Genomic DNA, 15,079 nt, shown 5'->3' on the forward strand with positions numbered 1-15,079 from the left:
GCACCACCAAGATTATATAGCCACTGGCCTAATTGGAGTGATTCTCACACATTCTAATTTCTCATTTCATCGCCTTTTAGTTTTTTCTTTGCTTTCTACTAAATCACAAGTTCTAGAAAACTTGTCTATTAAGTAAAACATATGCTCCCAACATAAAGGAACTTGCAGACCACACAGAAGACCTGAAAATTTAGTTTGATTTTGGAGCAGAACAACTGGTGTTGGCAGTAAAAAATTTTATAATTTTGGTGTGGAGCAACCTTACTTACCTTCTATTGTTGTGACAGAAATACTAATAAACATTTAACATGTATTTGGTCCAAAGAAGTTTATTTCTACAGTGTCTGCTAGGATGCCATTGTTTATCAGTGAACAATGTAAACCACAAAAAAGTAAATGAGAATAATAGGGTTTAGGAGCATACTTGTCACAACCATTGTAGTGGAAGTGCTTCTGCTATGACTAACATTGTGTGAATGTTTCTAACTGGATGACAGTAAGACCATGGTCAGTACTGGAACCTGAAAGTACCTTATCTTGCTCCTGCCCTTCTGCAGTAATATAAAAATGAAACAGAGTGTCTTCCAGTGTAGAATTTTAACATTTTAAAGTAGTTCCTAGAACATGTTTCAGTATTCAGGTTGCAAAAGAAATTTTTGGAGCATCTGTCAACGTTTTCAATTGTATAACTGTGTCAAAATGTACGTACGTCTTGTTCAGCAGTATTCAGTTTGTAAATATTTCAAGAGAGATGCTCTTTTTAATTTATTAAATGCCACATCAGTAAAGTGGCAATCTATGGGATCAAATTGAGGCAGTTTTAATATTGGAACTGGTATGGCCTACAGATGCACCATTGGTTATTTATACTAAACACAAGCCTTAGAACAAAATGAATAGCACTGAATGTAAACAAAATTTGAAAGAGGTAAGTGCTGGCACAGATTGCATTGACTTGTTTATCGAGTTTTGTATTGTTATCAGAGCTAGTAAAGTTATTGCCAATAACAATGAACATGAAGGAGTTATAAGTCTGTCTTGTATCAATTGGCCAAAATTGAAAACTAATCGGTTAATGTGAGAACAAGGGGACATAAGTGACCACATAATCTGGATCTTGGTGAAACAAACTCAAATGAATACAGATATTATTTAGTTACATTTACTAGCTGTTCTAGTTCCCCTCAACAATGTACAACTGCCTTTGGCTATGAGATTTAGCTTTATTGCAGCAAGAGAGAATGGATGCAAGGTATTTCAGTGTGTACTACAAGTATTTTGATGAATTTTCATTTCCAACAAGTAGTACATTCTGGCTGTAGGCATACAATTTTAAATGTATTGGGCCTAATTATTGTTTCTATTGTAAACATGACTAGCATTAGTGGTCATGTAAAAACAGTAGCACATATTATGTAGCTCTATTTGCTGAAGAGCTACTCAGGTCAGAATATTACAACCTATTTGTAGCCCACCTTATTGGTGAAATTACTGTAGCTGTGAAGTTGTCATTTGGAACAGAAGCGCACAATAAAGTATTTTGAGACCAGCAGAAGTGCTTTTTACCAATGTATGTAGGTAGTTCTAACAATTTTTCGTCCAGTGAGTCTTCCACCTAGCTTATGGTTTAACACTATGTAGCAGTGAGATAACAGGTGACCATCGGCATGATTAAATGTTTCTTAAACTAACTGTTTCTGTAAGTTGATAAAATTAACCCTTAAGTAATAAAAATGGTCATGTATATAGTTGCACACTGAAGTCCCAAATTATATTTATAATGCAGTGTTTGTTAATGTTGTAATGTGCCTACGAAACATTTATGGTTGAAATTTACTGTAAAAGATAGATGAATTTAAAAAAAATGCTAATGGTCTTCTTAATTTTGTTGGTTTCATTGTTCCCATCACCTATTACGTATGTGAGAAATATTAGTGAGGCTGTTTTGTTTTTTCGTATGGCATCGAGTAATTACCTCATAGCAAATCCCAGAGGTTAAAAATGTTGTACTGCATGAAAGGCATGGTAATTCTACAGAGCTGCAGTTGCACTACCTTTGAGCTGTGTACATTTTTTAAAATACAAGCAGGTATCAGTTTTATGCTGTAAATGTCTTGTTAAGCTTTCCAGTGGAACAACCAGAAATCTGTGTGCAAATTAACACCATGCAAGCTGTGTAGGTAATGGTGACAGCTCTTTTAATACACCCTGTATATGAAAACAAACTACATACACACAATTTTCGAGTGTTTAGGAGAGGAAAAGAAGCTTTTTTTTATGTGACTGCCTCTAAATTTCTTTTTTTTATAGGGGGAGACGATGTTGGTATATGAAGCACTGGTTACCAGTTCAGCTGAATGCATTGTCACTATTTGAGCAAGCATATTCCAGTTATGCCATAATGTAGACAGGTGATATTTTCTGAATTGCCCCTATACCAATAGTCACACCATATCTTGAGCATTAGTAACATGTCTGGCCCCACAAATTCTTTGTAAATGTAGATTTTTGTACACAATGTATGCAACTTTTTTAGGAGCACCTGCTGACCAGAGAGTAACAACCTCAGGATAAAAGCAAGTAGCTGTACAGGACAGAAGGGTTGGAGCTTGACTAAGGTAACTCAGAAAGTACCTTTGTCCTTGATTCACATTACCTGTCATGACTAGAGAGAGATAAACAAAACAAAGATAGTTCAACTGTTAATTACCCCCTTGCCACACACACACACACACACTGCTTAAACATAGTTACCATCATAAGCAAAAATTTACATTAAAAGGCGACAGGCACTTCCATTGAAGTCCTAAGTATGAGGTGCATCCTGAAAGTAATTGCCAAATCATTCTACTGCCACTGCAGCACTTGTGTTGTAGGTTCACACATTTCTCTGGTTCATTGTCTTGACACTGCAGCTCAATTTTGTGGTATTTATATTTGTTAGTGATCAGTCAAAATCTTTAGGACAACCTCTGAGCCCAGTGACTGTGAAGTGTGCTCTGTTATGTTTAGTTCCAACACACAGAACATTAAGCCACCTGAAATTCATCAACTTGTAGACATTTACGGTGAGAAAGTGGATGAGACAGTTGAAGAAACACTCATGACGAAGCATGTGTTGGACAGCCTTCTGTTGTCACTGATGGTATGGGTGAGAAAACACATGGTTCACAATAAGAATGTATTTCAAAAACTGTTTTGCATGACTCAGTCATAAATTGCTTAAATTTTTGTGAATTGCGTTTGAAAAATGCTTTCAAAATTATGTACCTTGGCAGAGTTTTGACATTTCAGCACTGAATACAGTGATAAGGAAGATGAGTTCTTAAATAGAATCGTGACTGGTGATGAAACTTGGGGTCTTCATGACACTCCAAAATAAAATCAACAATCTATGGAGTGAAGGAACTGACAGTCCGACAATCCTCCACCACCCCCAAAAAAGAAATCATAATGAAGTTGCAAGTGCAAAAAGTCAGGTGAAATGGATTCTGCGACCAACAAGGCATTCTGCTTGTTGAGTTCCTTCTCAGAGCTGAAACCATGAAAGCTGTATGATACTGCAAAACACCGAGAGAACTCCATCACACTATTCAAAACAAAAGATGCAAAACTCTCAATCGAATCATTATGATGCTTCATTTCTGCTCGTGGCACTGAAATCCTTACTAAACAATTCACTTGGGAACAGTGAGACCACCTGCCAATCAGTGCTGATCTCACATCTTCGGACTACCACTTTTACTTCATCATCAGTCAGGATGAAGGTGCTTGAACACCTATGATGATGTAAGCAAGTGTGATCAGTATTGGAGGTCTTAACTGGTATTATCTTTCTATGAAAAGGGCATAGAAAAGTTGGATTACTGCTATGACAAATGTCTGAACAGTGGTGGCTGTTACGGTCTGAAGAAATGTTTTCATGAGTCCTTTCCCACAATGGTACTTACTTTTCTGGCATGCCTTGTATATTTTAATGCCTTTTGGCATACCAGTGTGGGTATAAAAGCTGACGAAGAACACCCCACATCCTCTTCTTTACAGCAGTCACATAATGGGGATACTCAAGCCAATATGAACCACCTATTTTCTATCAGCAGCCATGTTTGACCATGAGGTTTGATCAGCATGTTGTTGAATCTTGTGGATCATACACAGGGTTATTCAGCTGCCCCTGCCATAAAGTTTTATGGAACCTGCAACATCTTCAAGAACCACACCCATGATTTTAATCTTCTCTCCTCCCTACATGCTCACTGTTAGTCCTGCAAAAACAATGAACAGAACCTTTTTGTATCAAAATTAACTACATTACATTTTGTACTATGTTGGACACCACACTTTCTGTGGCATTCAAGAAAAAAGGCATTTGAATGCCTGTCTTGTACTTTTTGTTAAATAATTCAAAAACTATGGCTTCTAGTAAAAATGTATCCCCTCCCCTCCCAAAAAGAAATGACTACATTAAATTTCCCACAAAAAGATCCTGTTCATTTTTTTATGTAGGACTAGTAATTTGCATGTAGTGGGTGAGAGAAATGAAAATCTTGCCCATGACATTTGTAGGCATTGCAAGTTGCATAAAACCCATGGGTAGGTGTAGTTTAATCATCGTGTACAGGTTTATCATGCCAAAAGAACTAATATAAGATTTCTCTGGCTTCATAAACAGCTCAAGAAACATTTTACACCACATTAATGTATAGTGTTTGCACTTTTCTTAATCAGAAAATCATTTCTCATTGCTTTCCTGACCACAGAAAATTCCTACACACAGCCAACTGTTTTTGTTGTTGTGGTCTTCAGTCCAAAGACTGGTTTGATGCAGCTCTCTATGCAAGCCTACATCTATTTGAACCTGCTTACTGTATTTCCCCTTAAAACAGTTTTTCCTCCTCTCACTCAAATCCCACCAACACCAAATTGATGATTCCTCGATGCATCAGGGTATGTCTTATCAACCAGTTCCTTCTTTTACTCATGTTGTGCTGAAAATTTCTTTCAATACTATGTCCCTGGTAATTTGATTTACAACTGCATAATTATTCCATTAGCCACCTCTAGGTGCAGTGCAGAGGGTGTCGAGTGCCAGTAGTAGTCATCTATCCACTTATTGACTACCTCTGTAACTTAGTGTTCACTGCTGCTGCCTATCATGGCGAGGACGCAGGTTTAGATTCCCTGTACTGCCAGGGATTTTTCTGGGTGAGAGGATTGGGAAAGTGTACATTCACCCTTGTGATGCCAACTGAGGAACTCGAGGACAAGAAAACTGACACAGGCAGGATAGTGGTGTGCTGGACGTCATTGGTAAACGATGACACGGTGGTCGGCCAGTACCGATGGACAGAGTTTACCTTATGTTTTATCCACGAAATCATCAAAATTTCTTCCTAGAAACACATTTTTAAAGATACCATCCTTTTCTAGCTTCAACTGCTTGTTGTTCACATCTCGTTTCGGAGCAAGGCTACACTTCACGCAGATACCTCCAGAAAAGACTCCGTAACATTTACATCCACTCTTAACATATTCCTCTTTCTCAGATATACAGTCCAGCCTGCATTTTATATCCTCTCTGTGTCAGCCAAAATCAATTATTTTGTTACCCAAATAACAAAACACTTCTATTATCTTCAGTGTCTCATTTCCTAATCTGCGAGGTTTGTCCGAAAAATACATATAAAAGTTGCATAATAACTTTATTTTACAATTATTCAGGTATTACAATATGGTCTCCTTCAAAGTGCTCACCCTGAGACATGATACACTTCTGCCAACGCCATTTCCACTGTTGATAACATTGCTGAAAGTCTTCAGTCGTGATGTTGTTTAGTTGCCATGTCGTTTCCACATCTCCCAATGCCACACCATTACGCATTTTTGGGAACATGAAGAACTCACACGGGATTAAATCCAGTGGTGATTGAGCTTCGGGCCAAAAACACAACGAGTGACATGTGTGCGGGCACATTCTTGTGATGAAGGGTCAAACTCTTGCCACAAGAGCTCCGAGACGTGTCAGAACTTCAGCGTAAAAATTTCCGTTCACTCTCTTGCTGGGAGGGACAAATTCCTTGTGAACAATGCTCCAAGAATCAACACTGTCATCACATTGGACCTTGATTTTCGCGACTCTTTTGTTCTCGGTTCTCCTGCTAGTTTCCATTCCTTGCTTTGAGCTCCACATCGAATTTCTAATACCAGGACACGTCTTCAGTGATGACTCGGTTGAGAAAGTCACCTCATTCCTCTGCTTCCAACCAATCCCTACAGCACTCAACCCTCTTTGCTTTCTGTTCTGGTGTCAAGAGCTTCGGTACAATTTCTTCATTTCAAGTTTTTGTGAACAATTGTTTTGAGGGTTGACAGCTTGTCAGCAATCATTCTGTCAATCCACGGTCTTTAAGAACACAATCTGCTGCACACTCCCACCTTCACGCAGAGTGCTCTGACTCGAACTGAGCATTGATTTGATTGATTACAGCAGTAGTCTCACCTGATGGTGACTGCAACCTGTAACATAAAGACATTATTCAACCTTTATACGTATTTTCCAGACAAACCTCGTATAATGGACAATGAAAAACTTCCAATTCTAGTTAGTTATATTAGTTGTTCCATGGATCATGAACACGATTCTTTCGTAATGATGTGGAACGTGTCACCTGCCATATTCTCCAGATCTGACTGGGTCAGACTTTTTCCTTTTCCCAAACCGAAAAAAAATACCTCAAAGGATGATGATGATGCAGTGACTGATGCTTTGTTGCAATTGAAATCAAAGATCTTTTCTTTGAATGGTTTGCAGAAGTTATCTGAGCATGCCTCCAAGTGTATTGGTGTACACAGGTATTATAAATACAAATAAATTTATATTATGAAATTTCTTTCACTCTTTATTTGTTAGGGTAGAAGCTTTTTCACCCCTCCTCGTACAGCTTTCAAATGCAAACTCGCTGATCATCCCTCGTTATTCATTCCGCATCTCCTGATTCAACTTGACTACATTCCATTATTCTTGTCTTATGTTCATCTTAGAACTGCTCTTCAACACACTACCCATTCCACTGTCTGCCTCCTTAGCTGTGCCATTCGACTAACTGCCAGCGATTTTTCCTGGGGGGGGGGGGACTGTGACTGGTACAAAATGCAGTCAGTCTTGTGAGGAGCTGCTTGACCGAGTAGTAGTGGTTCCACAGTAAAAAAAATCCTAGGACAGAGGTGTGCTGACCAGCTGCCCCTCCATGTTGCATCACATCACACCACACCACTGGCAGGGGGCAATATGTCGGTTGGTGGAATTTTAGCATTTTTAAAACAACCAACGGAAATTCCAGGTAGGAATGTCAAAAATTTCTGATTTTTATCCCTTCCATTCCATTCCATTCCATTCAATTTATCTTCCAAGACCCTTCCTGCCTCTGATATCAAGAGCTTTATTTCTTCTCTCTTCCTGTGTATTATAAGAGTCCCGTTACTCACTCCAAACAACAAAAAAATATTGAAACGATGTAACACTTGTTTGTCAGAACTGTCTGAAGTGTAATGTTGGGATATGACACTGTAGGATAGAGTTCCAATGACATTTGTTGCATAACCTAGAAAACAGTGTCAACAATCATCGACATGATTTGAAGTATTTTGTGGCTCAGCTCACCATCCAAATATATTTAGAAGTACAATTCATGTGGGCTCTAGGTCATATAGTTTCAGTTAATATCTTGACTTGCTGATGAAACAACATTGTAGCTTTTGATAAGCCCAATTCTCCAAATGTAATCAACAGCTAAACCACATTTCTAAAGCTTTGGCAACTGGCTAAAAAAGAGTCACTGATTTCAAAGTTGCAGAAGTATAAAAGCAAATTACAGTTCATGATACACACTGAGTTCACATTACTCAGTCCAACAGATAAAACTGCACTTGGTTCCATGTGACATCAAGTCCAAGACAACTACTCTCATTCAGTAACCTCACTAAAACTATTGAGAAAGTTAACAACGATAGCACAACTCAACTCACGGGTGCAAAGCATCAAAGGTACATTTTTACAATATTAACTTCAGGAACTGTTCTAGTGGTTATGAAAAATTATAACAGTTTCTATTTGACACAGAAGTGCTATGAGGCATTTTCATAACCAAATAATTTGAAACACATGAAATTTATAATCTCAAACATCAAAGAAACAGAAAGAAATTTCAAACAAAATATCAATCCAAAAGGCTTCCATTTTTGAACAGCAGATTTGCAATTATTGAAAAAACATAGCTGAAAATTTAATGGAATCAGATACTTTGTTGGCCAGAATATTTATCATAATCTACTATTGAACAGAAGTCTCTGTGAGACAGATTCATTAAAATCTTCAACTGTGTTGTCTGTAAACATGCTCTGAAGGATCATTTCAGGCTTATCTACATTGTGAGTGTATAGCAGCATGATAAGTTGCCTGTCAATTTGTCATACACCACAGTGACATCATTCAAACAGAGAACCACTACTGTGAGACAAACCATCTTCCAGTGGTAGCCTGGAGTCGACAACCTGTTTAGAGCATAAGAGTTGTGGCTCATAGGCACCCACAAGAAAATGCAAAAGAGCTGTGCACTGCCCATTTAGAAGGCAGCTGTATTAGTACAGACCAGACACCAAGTTTTTTCTGAACTAAATCGGGATATTTTTTAAAAAACCAAGACTAAACACACACAGGCTACAATTCAATGTTTTTTTTTTTTTTACCTTATTGAGATTTTTGCTCACTTTTCAATCTCCTTCATAGAATCTTCTCTTCTTCCTCAATAAAACTGGAGACATGTAAATCACTAAACCATCTTCATTATTATTATTATTATTATTATTATTATTATTATTTCAGCTTCTAATGTTGCTGCTGGGAAAAGGTTCCTCTCAGCTCACCAAGTGTTCACCATCATCTGAAACAAAACGGAAAAGTTTTAAGAAGTTGTCATAACAATGAAAAAAAATTCCTTCCACTAATCAGATTTCAGCTTGAAAAGTTCTTCTCTTCATCCTTGAGAAAGTTCTTTAACTGCACACATTCTTCAAACATCAAATCCCCATCTGCAAGAAATAACTTCTAGAAATTCTGAAACTGAGCTCTGTTTCACTGTCAGTGAAAATGGTTTGAAAGTCCTGTAGACACTTTCTTCAAAGTCAAATCATTTTTCAACATAGTTTAGACTGTGCTGCAAGTAAACTGCCATTTTGTTGTGGTTTGCCTACTTTGTTCCTTTGTTGTCCTCGGTGTCTACATACTGGCTGAAAACATAGGGGTGTGCAGTACTGTCTACTGTAAATGATGTAGCCGACAGATGCACACTTGCGTTTCACATCCTCCCAATAATACACAGTTATGTATGGCCAGTGCACAACTTCCCATTTATATTTGTTTATAAGTCAACATCGGAATTAAAGTTACATAAAAATGACTGATTTTGCCCTATAATAAAAGATACTAACTAGGAATACTCAATATAAATTAGAAAATCAATTACACAGACAAAATTCAACCTGAGGGGGCTGCCTTTCTCTTTTATGAAAATGCAGATTACAATTCACATATGTTAATGGTAATTATTTGAAGGAGGCATATTGCAAAACAAGGGGGAAGTAAAAATTAAAAAATTATCGCAGCTTCCTTCGTCACAATTTCTCTTTCGAATGTTTTGATAAGATCATCATGACGACTAAGGCTGCCACAGGGGAAGGAAACTGCACAACCCTATTCAATTTTTTCAGCAGAGAATTACAAAGCACTGTCACGATTGACCTCTGATGCACTACTCGAAAACAATGGCTATTTAGTCAAGTATGGCCACTTAGCGCTGTTAATAAAAGGAGGAGTTTAAGTCAGTAACTCATACAAGACTGCCCCTCATTAGAAATTGGTAATGAGCAATTTGAAGTGAAGACCACATCATTTTATATAATGTTGTCCATTTTTATGTAACCAGGAATTTTATCTATCCCAACAAAGTACAGTTGGGAGTTGGGTTTCCAACCAGATATCTGGCAACTATGGTCAAGACAGAATCCAAGTCTCCACATTATCAATGTGGCCTCAGATAGCACTAGCATCCCTCCCCCAAAGCATTGGTCTGTGGAGTTGGGTATGGGAAAACACAGAATGGGTACTCAGTCAGCAGAGTAGGATTCCATTCACTGATGCATCCAGGAGTAACCTGACATCTGATGATTGTCAAAGAAAGGTGTGAAAGCAGCAGGAAACTATGAGACTTCAGAAAGAAAGTTACCTGTTACTATGGCAGACTGAGTAACTTTTACTGTATGCTGCAATACAATTCAAAGTGATGCAGATACTACTTTTCACTACAGTCACTAAAACCTGTAAACAACAATTGTAACATCCCACAAACTGTTCAGTTTCTTGAAAATATAAACGTGTGCCTCAGTCATGGAACAATTTGAGGATTGCTGTGTGAATTTCCTCTTTGATGGAAAATCTCTTTCCTGTCAAATATCCACTGAGCTTGCTGGAAAGACTGAATGGTCTTCATCAAATTGTTGGCACTGTTTCACTACGACTGGATGCTACATTGCATTGCACCATACACTGCAAGAATTCCATGGCGAATTTGTGTGCAATTTGTATGTTTGGCTAACAAGAAACTTACTGTTCCTTGTACCTCAACTTTGGAGAGCCATTTCACTCCCACAATGTGATGAACCTGTTGTCCGTACTGCAGCAGAATTGTCTCTTAGGAAATTGGTAACATGCCCACTCTTCTGAAAGGGTGCCGTGCCTGTTGTGTAACTTAATTTCAGAAGTCCCTATACCTCAAGTATGTCTCTTGAATGAATCAATAACCATCCAAGACCATTTCTTCAGCAATTCCTTTGGATCAGTGCTCATTGTGTAGAAGCAGAAGAAGATACATTCATGTGTGTGAGTCATGAGGCAACGGTTCAAATCTGTGTTCTGTAACTAGTGCAACATTATTTAATAATTCTCCTGATACTGTGTTACTATCACATTTTTACTGTTAAATGTTTGTTTGCTGATGGGGTGGTAGGGTCAACCAATAACCCTCTGGAAATTTATACAGTGAGATAATCACAAGCCTATTTGGGGCCCACCCAAACAGAACCCTGCTTGCCCCAGTACAGCATATTCCATAGCAGTTACTCAGTAATGATTGTTTCACTCCCCTCAACCCTTATTGACAAATGGTTCATTTTCAAAATTATATTTCTCCTACAATGTTCACAGTTCAGCCAATAAGATCAAAATCCCATGCACTATGACGTACAATGTTCCATTACTGTGTCATTGGATGGTAGGCAAAAGTATGTCCAGAGCTTAGAGTAGCAATCGACTGTTCGTGTTAACAAGTCCCCAGCTCATGAAATCCATGTTTGACAAATGTGCACCCAGTCAATGAGACTGATCTCATCAAGATGGTCAACATTTGTCATGACCCAAAAATCAAAAGTAGCATAAAGAATTATGAGGGCATAGCAAGCATTTACCATGCACCCTGCCCCCCCCCCTCCCCCCCCCCCCCCCCCCCCCCACCAAGTGTTTTCTGGAAGTTGAGGAAGGCAATTGTAACCTGAGAGCTTTTATCGTCTGCTTTTCTGGGGTTCCCATTGCACAGCATTAGTTCATGCTGACTATGTACTGAACTTTGTTGCTGTCTTAATCCTCAACAAAATTTTATATGAGGAGCTTACATGCAAAAGCAAGCATGTCAGGAATTTAAAATAAATGAGACACAGAATGGAACAAAACAAACAGGATAGGCAGAACCTAGATAATCATACAATTTAAGTGAAATCAAACATTTGCCAAGATACAAGCCTAGGAAAATACATCTGTGTCCACATACACATTTTGTGTGAAGGATAACTAATCCATTACATCCAGTCGAGTGATTTCCATTCCAGTCACACTGTTTCTCTAATGCAGAGCAACTGTTTGTGCTTCCGTGCTCCCTCATAATATGTTGCATAGCACTACTTTTTATTATTATTAAAAGGACAAAGTTACTTATGCACTGACTCCACTTTTGATAGAATAGGAAAACTTCTAAGAAAAAGGCCAACAATTGTAACAAAAGAGGAATACAATGAGATCTACAATCAGTGACTCAGCTAAGAAACCTTGCTCGCCGATGTACATCTTGTAGGTCCTTAGATAGGGATTTCACATTAAATATGTGAAATAAAATGCATTTCCATACACAAGTACAAAGCTATGGGAAACACTCATACTGATGTTGAGACAAATGCATTCTAGAAGTCCCAACTAGATGTAAAAGAGCAGATGAACCACTACAAAACCCTTTCCTTGGACAAAAGCCCAAGTACTTTTCAGCCATCCAGTCTAAGATAATAGGAAAAAAGATGTTGATGGTTTACAGTAAACTAATTTTTAAGAAGCCTGCCAAAATCACTAGTACTTAAGTTGGAACACAACCATCACCGATGATATTTCCATGTTGCTTGTGACTGTTAAGAAAATTATTCTTTTTTGCATGTAACACTTACATCAAAGAATACTTCTAAAGATAGTTAATGCCACAGTTACGTCATTTTATTCTGGCATAGTGATCTGAAACATTTTAAATAATTGTGAAGTAATAATAAACCTGAAATTTGAATAAAATATTGAAAACGAATATTAGTACTATAGTGGCCACTTTACAGTTTTTTCTATGGTATCACATACTACACTATAAAAATGTGTGAAATGATATTGTATAACAAGCATTATACACTAAAAGGTAAGTTATTTTGAAAGAAAGAAGAAGATTTTTAGTTTTGAAAATCGCTCATGGTTCATGTAATGAGAACATGTCCATATTTAAATGTGCTTTTTAAAGGAATATTTTCATTGTAGATTTGATTTACAGATATGAACTGCCTTTTGGCCTAAAAGTAAAAGGCATTCACACTGCAGTATGCTATTTTCATTCTTATGTATGCCCAAAATAAGTTTCATGTTGACTGTGATAAATTGCATTTAGTAGATATGTTCATTTTTGGATGTCACCTTCTCATAATTTGCTTGGGCCTTTGCCCCGCTTCAATACGGGGTTGACCCTGTTACTATAGAGTTGGCAATGTTAGTGTCACAGAGTGTTGTTGCCAGATGCCCTTCTTGTCACCATCATGTACCCCCCAGGACAGAAGTAATGTACCCTAGCTGTCTGCGTCTAGTGTAAGCCATGAAATAGTGCGAATGTTTTTCAGATGTCTGTAAGTTGTGTAACTGAGGTGGTACATGGGGACCAGCCCAGTATTTACCATGTGGGATGTGGAAAACTGCCTAAAAACCACATTCAGGCATGCCGTCCCTCGTTGTTAACCTGCTGGGCTGATTCAGTCCGGGGCCGGCGCGCCTACCCAAGTCCAGGAAGCAGCACATCAGTGCTCGTGGGTAACCTGTTGTTTCCTTCTCAGAAATTCATCTATGGAATAGCACTTGTCAACTTTCATTATCAGCCAGCACCTTGTTAATTAAAGGGAGGTTGTCAAATATTTTTATGGCTGCATGATATGCTTCTTTCTGTGCTACAACAAGATTAAGTCCCACTGTTTTCCTCCTAGTATTGTATTTATGAATGCTAGTATTATTTTCAAATTGTGCTGATCCTTCAAAACAAACTTTGTAAGAGTGTATGTGTTGTGAGGCTACCTAATTTCTTTATCTATGTGAAGTTTGAGGATAGGCACTGTGCGTGTGTGTAGGGGGATGGGGAGGGGGAGGGGTCAGAGGCCCCCATTCTAAATATGACATCAATGAAAGAAGGAAGTTAAATTTTCTAGTGATGTCATTGCCACTTATGGCAATCAAATTTAGAGCAAATGTTGCTGCACTCAGTTTTATAATTCTTGTTCTCATCACTATGTACCCCCAAGTATTTTTAACAATCAGTCTTCACATATTTCTTTTCCGTAATGCTTCATTATTAGTGATGATTTGTCTTTCCTTGTACAAAACTGAATAAGATGCCTTTTCTTTGTAAATGATGTGCTAGACCATTTATTGAGAACCAATGAATGACACTTTCGAATATTTCATTTATTGCTCCATCTGATATCGAGGTCGGTTATCGTGCTTTTGAGGTGAATTAAGAGAACTATTTTGCCTTTATCAGTAAAGTTTCAGGCAATTACCCTTCATCAAATTCATGTTGAGACCTAGAGAAGACAATTCTGGTCTATAAAGTGTGTCACAATTCAGAAATGTTAACTGTGTTCTTTAATGCTTCAACAGATTGTTATCCATAATAAAGGCCTGCAAGTAAGTGCATTTGCCTTGCAACCATTCCAGAAAATGGGAATGGTGTGTCCTTTTTAGTCACAATGCCTTGTTGCTCCAGTGATATACAATTAACTGCCACAAGAGGAGGGGATCTCAGACTAGATTACATTAATTATTTATTCCACAGACCCACAAAAGAGGGTATCCTCCTGGGTGTGGAACATGTCCAACAGTATTGGAATAGTACCTCAGAATCAAACGAAACAGGAGGTCCTGCCTGAGACCCAGGTATAGCTGCTTTCATTAAATGAAACTATATGGTTCCAGAGAGGAATCCCCATTTCATTCAAAACTGAGGTGCTATTCCATGACAGTTTGACAACCTCTGTGGTGCTCTTTGTGTTTTGGGGGAATAAGAGGACTGAGGAGGCAGGCATGCTGGGGCAAACAGTGCAGAGCCACTGTGCCAGGGTGGTGTAGTGGTTCGTGCATCTGCCCAGTGAGCAGAGGATCTGGGTTCAAATTTTCATTCATCTCTTCAGTCTACATGTATACTGCATAGTTGGTTGAGACTTGTAAAGGTCCATGGAACCATAAAGTTTCTTTTCTTTTTGATGATCATTCATATCAATGTTATTTTCAGTTTCAAGTGACAACTGAAAGAACAAACTAATAGTCTTATCTCCCTTAATAATACACTTTTTGGCGACAGAGAGAATACAGGCAAATGATTTAATAGTGATGCATCATCATCTAATCCAATTTAGTTAGTAGGATACATGTTCTATGGATCATAATGATGATGAATGAGTCATTTTACAT

The sequence above is a fragment of the Schistocerca gregaria genome, unplaced genomic scaffold (assembly GCF_023897955.1).
Source record: "Schistocerca gregaria isolate iqSchGreg1 unplaced genomic scaffold, iqSchGreg1.2 ptg000198l, whole genome shotgun sequence".
NCBI lineage: Eukaryota > Metazoa > Arthropoda > Insecta > Orthoptera > Acrididae > Schistocerca > Schistocerca gregaria.